Source organism: Phoenix dactylifera, chromosome 3 (assembly GCF_051530095.1).
Source record: "Phoenix dactylifera cultivar Ajwa chromosome 3, Ajwa_hap1_PhDact_Kaust_v1.1, whole genome shotgun sequence".
Taxonomy (NCBI): domain Eukaryota; kingdom Viridiplantae; phylum Streptophyta; class Magnoliopsida; order Arecales; family Arecaceae; genus Phoenix; species Phoenix dactylifera.
In genome coordinates this window covers 37,293,618-37,302,114 of record NC_143192.1, presented here as the reverse complement: position 1 = coordinate 37,302,114, position 8,497 = coordinate 37,293,618, and the positions used below count along the sequence as shown (strand labels likewise).

The 8,497-nt window shown below is 47.9% G+C and overlaps 1 pseudogene; it reads left to right on the top strand.

Annotated features, from left to right (window-relative positions):
* The first annotated feature begins 756 nt into the window (after window positions 1–756).
* LOC120109986 (uncharacterized) lies at window positions 757–8,497 on the top strand (annotated as a pseudogene).

Genomic DNA, 8,497 nt, shown 5'->3' with positions numbered 1-8,497 from the left:
GCCCTTCCACAAAAGCACCCTGCTCCAGACTGATAAGCCTAGGTAGAACGTCGTGCAGTCTCGCAACAAGAACCTTCGCCGTAGCCTTGTATAAGGTAGTACACAAGCTGATCGGCCGAAAATGAGCCGACCCCGAGGCGTCCAGCTTCTTTGGAATCAAAGTGACAAATGTCCGCTTCCAATCCATCTGAAGGACTATCGAATTAAAAAACTGTTGTATCGCCTCCACCACATTCTGACCAATGATCGACCAATATCTCCTAAAGAAAATCGAGGGAAAACCGTCCAGTCCCGAGGCCCTATCCTCCCCCAAGGACCACATAGCCTCCCTGATTTCCTCTCCCGTGACAGGTCGGACCAAGACCTCATTCTCCTCCTCTGTAACTCTGGCCTGAGTCAGTGGTAACATGGAAGAACCCACCCTATCCGACTGATCCATCCACCTAGACATGAAAAACAGCTCCAGTGCCCTCCTGATGTCAACCGGGTCCTCTGTTATCTGACCGTCTGATCCTATGATGCTCCTGATCCGATATCTCTGCCTCCTAATGATAGTAGACTGATAAAAATATATAATGCTCCGATCTCTCTTCCTAATCCACTGGACTCTGAATTTCTGTCACCAAAAGGTTTCCTGCTGACAAAGAAGTGAATCATGGAAAGCTAAATGGGATCTAAGAACCTCCAGTTCCCCTGAAGTCAACCCTCCATCCTGCATCTCCTGATCCTACAGCCTGAAAATAGCCTCCTCCACCCTCCTAAAGATATTACCAACCTCCTCCCTGTTCCACCTCCTCAGTCGCCGCCTGGTTATCTCAAACTTACGGGAGGCTCTATACATAGCATTCTCCCTGACTGAAACCTGCCAAGCCTCACGAACCGCCTCCCAAGAGTGGGGGTATGCCAATCATAGCTTCTCAAATCTAAAGGGACAACAAAATGGAGCAGAGGAAGAAGTACTCACCAGAATCGGACAATGGTCTAAGGCGATCCGAGGGCCATCAACACAGTTAAAGTCCCCTGCCACTAGAAGAGAATGACCATGCTGAGTGATTTTGGCTACCTCCTCCCACAGGATCCTCCTCTCCATGTAGTCCGTGCTAGCGTAAACAGCAGCAAAGACCCAAGGCCTCATCGTGCCATCCGATATCACCATCACTACCTCTTGGATACACGCATGGAAAATGTCTAGCTCGCCGATCCCCAGTCTCCATACAACGATGATTCCTCCCGACAATCCTCGGGATTCCACTGCATAGAACCCCCAGGATCTAGAAAGGGCTCTCCTTGCCCGTAGCAAACTTTTACCGGATAGCCGAATCTCGAATAAGACACACATCTGGATTATGGACTTGGACCAGCCTATGGAAGGTTGGGGCAAAGGAGGGCTTCCCTGCCCCAGGAGTTCGATAGTAAGACTTTCATTGGATAACTAGAGAGGCTCCCAGGATCCCCTCCCCAGACCTTGCTTCCACTGTAGCACTAATCTCCATTCAATCCTCCTCATTCAAGTTCTTGTCACCCTGAACTCCCTGCAGAGCCCTCTTTAGGAGGCCAAAGAGCCTCGCATGAGGGGATGAGGCTCTCTCCTCCTGATGGGCCCTTAACTCCTCGGGTGGGTGGTTGTGCCGTCACGCATGAACAGTCCCCGGCACGCTTGATACTCCCCCCAAATCCACTGCCATTGGGATGGCTTCGGGATCACAGTTAAGTTTCCCCTTAGCACGAAGCTCTCGGATCACCAGATGTTCCAGCACTCTTCTCCCTAGGCTCCGTATAATGACTGCCGTGGAACTCCAGGCCAACCAGGCATTCCCCAACCTCTCCAGCAAAATCACCAACACCTTGGTGAAGTACCGCTGCAACTCCTTCAACTCGCCATCAGAGATCTGGTCCCTTGACCAAGTGCCTCGCCGCACGGGGCCTTGACAATCACAGCCCACGGCTTCTTGGTTGCAGCCACCGGCGTCGGGCGCTCCTCCTCAGCCATCACCATTGCGCCCCCACCTTCTAGACTCCCCCTTGATGACCCTCCATGGAATCGCTCACAGGGTGTTCGACAAAATTCCGCAATCAGGCACGAATTTTGGCGCACTAATTCATCCAGTTTCAGGAGTTTAAAATGCCTACGCTATCACTTTCAAATAACCAATGAGATCACGAGTCCAAGATGACTATAAGATTTCGGTTCACACACTGCTTAAGGATGCCGTGCAGATTTTTCTTTAGCTCTCCGTGAGTTTACAAAAGGCCAAGCCACACCGTGCTCTCCGTGAGTTTGCATGCCTTTCAGAACCGTGCTTGCTGCGCCATAAATACTTGTGCACCCTGACCTTCTTACAAACAACTCACTCCTCAATCACATAGTTCTTTTACCACTATGGTTCGTACTAAAGTTATTGCTCTTGCCTTCATAGTGTTGCTAAGCATTGGCCTCTCTGAGGCACGTCGATCCTTGGCTTCTGCTGGGGGAGGTGGTGGTGGAGGTGAAGGAGGTAGATCTGGGGCTAGTGGTGGAGGATATGGAAGAGGTGGTGCCGGTGGTGGCGGTGGTGGAGGTGGTGGAGGGGGAGGTAGTGGCTCTGGCTATGGTCGGGGAGTGGGTACGGGTCGGGCTCCGGATTTGGAGCTGGAGGAGCAAACGGGGGAGGCTACGGAAGGGGTGGAGGCGGTCGAGGTGGTGGCGGCTCCGGCGGTGGGAACGTAGGCGGGAGTGGGTCAGGATATGGCTCAGGCAGTGGATCTGGGTACGGTGAAGGAGGTGGTGCCTACGGCGGAGGGTATGGAAGGGGTGGCGGCGGCGGCGGAGTAGGTGGCGGCGGGAGTGGCAGTGGAAGTGGAAGCGGGTCGGGATATGGTTCTGGACGTGGGTCGGGATATGGTTCTGGACGTGGTGCCTACGGCGGAGGGTATGGAAGAGGAGGCGGCGGAGGTGGTGGAGGTGGTGGCGGCTCTGGTGGTGGCAGTGGACGTGGAAGTGGGTCGGGATATGGGTCCGGCAGTGGGTCTGGATATGGTGAGGGAGGCGGTGCCTACGGCGGAGGATATGGAAAGGGTGGCGGCGGCGCGGGTCGAAGTGGTGGCAGTAATGGGAGTGGGAGTGGGTCAGGATACGGATCCGGCAGTGGGTCCGGATATGGTGAGGGGGGTGGCACCTATGGTGGCGGATATGGAAGAGGTGGCGGAGGTGGTGGTGGTGGTGGCTCCGGTGGTGGGAATGGAAGTGGGAGTGGATCAGGGTATGGGTCTGGCGGTGGGTCTGGATACGGTGAGGGTGGCGGTGCCTATGGTGGAGGGTATGGCAGCGGCGGCGGCGGCGGCGGCGGCGGCGGCGGTTCTGGCTCTGGGTCTGGCTATGGTTCGGGCTATGGGTCTGGATATGGAAGTGGTGGGGGCTATGGTCGCCCTTGACTCCTATCTCTTCAACTGTACGAAGCCCCGGACGCTTCTGCTCCGTGTAACACATTTCCTTCGCCCGATCCTTGTCTGCGCAAACCAGCGTTCCTGTTGTTTTTCTTGTAACAAAAGATGAAGGGGCTTCTGGTCCTAAATAAATCTCAGATTACTCTCTGCAAAATCCTTTCGAGTTTAAATTACCAAGATCTAGACCTTAATCCTTGACTATTTATTATATAAGCGTGCGATGGCCCTAATTAAGTGGAGCCAAGAGGACTAGAACTCTCCAATTCAATCCCAGGTGGATGAGGATCCAAACTCAAATAAAAATATTTTTTGTGCAATCACTTGGTATTATAATAGTGCAACTAAATAAACGAATAATTTTGATAAAGTTTTGAAATAGAACTATCTTTATAGAAAACAAAATTACTAGCAAATTAGCTATAATATAGAAAATGTGCTTTCTTGATGGGGAGCTGATACGGTCGCCTTGTGTGGCTAGAAGGGAAATTTTCTAATGGATCAACAAAGCTTCGATGGCTCTATTCTAATCTATGGGACATCAGGGAGCATCACAAAATGCAGCTGCATCACTTGGAACGTTGCACACGATTTCCGGGGAGCAAGCCATTCAGCGAATTTGAAGGTTTACATATTAGTCAACTCAGACAATAGTATAGCACAAATATGACATAGATGGTTGCTAATGAAGGAGTACTAAATTATCTTTTCACTAGCTAAATTTATTGGCTGACAAAAGGTAGGATATCGGGGTATGATTTTCTACGTATGTTTCTTCGCTTTTCTGGTTGCTAGTATGATTTTCTTGAATCAATTTGTCTTGTCGCTTAATTTTATGGAATCAATAAAAACCCTAGTATCGTTGAAATTTAATTGTTATATGTCACTTGCCAACTTAAGCTCTAAGGATAAGGCCAATGTTTAAGCAAGGAAAGTTAATTACTTCAACCAACAAGCATGCAGATGAAAAAAAAAAATCTTTATCTTTCTTTTAAGACTGAAAATAAAAATGATATTGTCAGATACTCTTCTTAGACTTATAGGCTACATCTATACTATATAAAATGTTCAACCATAAGATCAACCTTGGCCCTGTATTGGCCTGAACCCAAGGTTTTATTTGCTCGGAAGTATCGCTTACGACCATAAAATCACTCATCACTTGCGACTTATCAATATTGCTGGCGACTCTTGGCGGAACTCTTTGGAAGGCCTTGCCCCGACTCTTTGCAGGCATTGGTCATTCTATATATTGGCTGATGCCTTGGTAGAGAGGGAGAGTCGCTCTCTTGTGGCCTACACTATGTGGTTACTATGGACAGCAAGACATGAAAGGTTGTAACGAGCTGTTACTTCCATACCTTTGCAGCTGGTAAGGAAAGCATACGCTTTATGCTGATTTGAATCCAGACTAACACTCAAGTTGGCCTCATTACAAAGTTAAGGCCCTGGGGTAGTCCAACCTCTTTTCTCATCCTAACTCTGCTTATAATATTACTTGTATATGTTCGTTAGCCACCCCCTCCCCTTGATGGGTTGTTACCAGTGATAAAGCTGAAAAATTCTGTGATAAGAGATGAGCAAGGGTGCTTGTTGGTTGCTGTAGTAAAATGGCTCATGTCTTGTTCAGTTCCCCGCGTAGAGGTGGTGGCAACTTGGGCAGGCTTTTTTATTTATTTATTTATTTATTTTTATGAAGAGGGAGGCAAAGCCACTCGATTTTTCTTAGAAAAATAGAGTTTACAAAAACTATTTATAAAGAATTTGCAAGAAAGAAAAATATTAAAAAGCCATAAAAAAACTTTTACAAAAGATAGTGGTTTGTAAATAGACCTGTTAAAGTATTCAATAAGCTGAACAATCTTATAAGTGATTTGAAGAATCTCTATATCTTCAATATGGAACTATATAAGCTCTGCATCCTGATAAGCTTAGCCTTTTTCTTAAAAAGATAGATCAGCGTCTCTCAACGTAAGGTGCAAATGCTGCAAGGTTATTCTCAAGTTTAAGAATAGGGTCAAGCAGCTTCTCTGAACACAAATGCTTCCGGCCGGCTGAAGAAAGTTCATAAGATTTTTTGTAAAACACAATTAATAGAACTTGATTTCTTTAAGAAAATTTAAGCATTTCACTTCTTCTATATTTTTCAACAAACAGAAACAATCAACTAATCCGCAACTTTTCTTATTGATTGTTGGAATTTTCAGTTTCTCCATTTTGTCCACAGATCACTGCCGGTAGACCATCCTCTCAGATTTAGTTGTATTTTAATTGTTGTCCATAAACTACGGACAAATGGGCACCTACTTAATAGATAGGAGATCATTTCGGTTATGAAAGGCTTTGGCTCATAGGGAGACTCTTCTATAGTTTCCTAGATTAATTCTATTTCCACATTACTTAAATTTCTAGGTGCCGCATCCCTCATGAACCCAACATTGTGCATTTCTTGAGACAAACAATCAAAGCCGATTCAATTTCAATTTTTTTGTTACTTCGAAAGCTTGCTGCCTGAGTTAAAAATCATATTCTAATATTGGGCCAATATTAGTTGTAGATGACAAAGTATCGATCGAAGTGCTTCCAATCACGAAGCTGATATGTTTCTCCCAACAAGAAAAATAAAAGAAAAAAAGAAATTGAACTAGAAGGGTTTTGTGTTGACCAATCTCAAAGTTAGGTGAACACGCGGCTGTGGATAAGGTCAGCATTATCTTTCAGACAAACTCCCTATATTAACTCTAAAATGGTAGTGGTGGATTACAATCAGAGAGATGTATTTTTTTTAATGAAAATATTATCTTAAAGAACCATAATTAACAGCCTCAATGTACAAATAATCACTGTATACAGAACATGCAGCAAAGGCCCTGTGGCAGCAGATTCGAAGCTGACCGTAACTCAGCTCTTCATTGCCCAAGAAAAACAACAATGATATAAAAATTGTTGGTTTAGAATGGCTATATTTTATTTATTTATTTCCTACAACAGACGATTCATATAATTTTAATATGAATATATTAAAAAAATAAAAAATAATAAATTATGAAGTACTTTAGATAGTATTTTAATATTTTTTTGTGGTTGACCCGGCTTAATTTAGTCCCAAGATTATCCTGCAAGCTCCTTCATTTAAAAAAGGTCCAACTCGACCCGCATAGCCCGACGAACAACAAGGTGACAAGTTGAGCTATAATCAAATCGATCTCGTCAGTCGTCACCCACAACGCCCACTGTTTTTTGTCAAAATGGACGACTGTTCAACCCCAGCAACTCTTCAAAAGGACAAATAATATTCCATAAAAATGGTGGTAGCCTACTGAATCTGTAGCGGTTTAGGTTGGAAAATCGAGGCCCTCCAACTAGAGCTGATAGCTCAGCACCTTGGTGGATCTAAATACGCGAAGTCAAACCATAAGTTTGTCAATTCCTCCCCATACTAGAACTCTCGAGCAGAGCTAGCTAAAGACTGATGGAATGGAAATGTGGGTCAAGAGAACCCATGGACATCCTCTTATTCCCTCGTTTTAGACAAGAAACCATGTCCCCTCCAGATAAATAAATTAAAAATGAGAACGCCTGCATGCCCTGAGAGTCATGCATGCACTGCTATAAATACTCGTGCTTTCTGTCCGTGGTAAGTCACAACTGGATCTCGCGTCACTTCTTTGAACGAGTATGGCTCATACTAAGGTTGTTGCTCTTGCATTCATAATTTTGCTGAGCATTGGCCTCTCGGAGGCCGGCCGAATCCTGACATCTGCTCGTGGCGGGGGAGGTGGCGGCGGTGGTGGCGGAGGGGGTGGGGGTGGTTCGGGAGGCGGCCACGGTTCTGGCTATGGTTCTGGCTCTGGCTATGGTGAAGGAGCCGGATCTAGCGGCCGTGGTGGAGGTGGTGGTGGCGGTGGCGGTGGTGGAGGGGGAGGTAGTGGTTCCGGTTACGGGTCGGGAAGCGGGTACGGGTCAGGCTCCGGTTATGGATCTGGGGGAGCAAACGGTGGAGGATATGGGAGAGGCGGAGGTGGTGGAGGTGGCGGAGGCTCGGGTGGTGGGAGCGGAGGCGGGACTGGATCAGGGTACGGGTATGGCAGCGGGTCTGGTTATGGTGAGGGAGGTGGCGCCAATGGAGGAGGGTATGGACGGGGCGGCGGCGGCGGCGGTGGAGGCGGCGGTGGCTCCGGCGGTGGGAGTGGAAGCGGGTCGGGGTATGGCTCCGGCAGTGGGTCTGGGTACGGTGAGGGAGGCGGTGCCTATGGTGGAGGGTATGGAAGAGGTGGTGGAGGTGGTGGCGGGGGTGGCGGTGGAAATGGGAACGGAAGTGGTTCCGGTTACGGGTCCGGTAGTGGGTCTGGCTATGGTGAGGGAGGCGGTGCCTATGGTGGAGGGTATGGTAGGGGTGGCGGCGGAGGTGGTGGAGGTGGCGGTGGATCCGGTGGGGGGAACGGAAGTGGGAGCGGATCAGGTTATGGGTCCGGTAGTGGGTCCGGGTACGGCGAGGGAGGTGGCGCCCACGGTGGAGGGTATGGAAGGGGAGGCGGCGGAGGCGGCGGTGGCGGCGGAGGTTCGGGCTCTGGGTCTGGTCATGGTTCAGGGTACGGGTCTGGGTATGGAAGGGGTGGAGGCTTTAGTCACCCGTAAATACGGGCCCTACATTTGCATGAAGCCCACTTTGCTTCTGCTCAGTGTCCCACGTGTGCCATGGTCTTTGTTTGTCTGTGTAGTGTGAGCATCACATCTGGCGTTTGTTTTGTAATAATAATGAAGGGGCTTCTGTACCTAAGTAAATGTATGATTAGGCTTACCAAAATAAAGCAATGGAATAAGTTGTCACTTCCCCATCTCTACTTTGCTTTTTTTTTTTTCTTTCTTTTTTTTTCGTTAAAACAGACAAATCATACCATGCGGGTACGAATACATCCAGTAGAATCGACAAGCAAAAGGTTCCGAAATACACCAAGCATCTCATCCACTTTAACCCATAGGGCGCTTCCTGAATGGCACGCTACAAATGCCGCCACCCAGTCCGCGGCCCAATTAGCTTCGTGATATACATACACAACTTGCAATGTGACAGCCT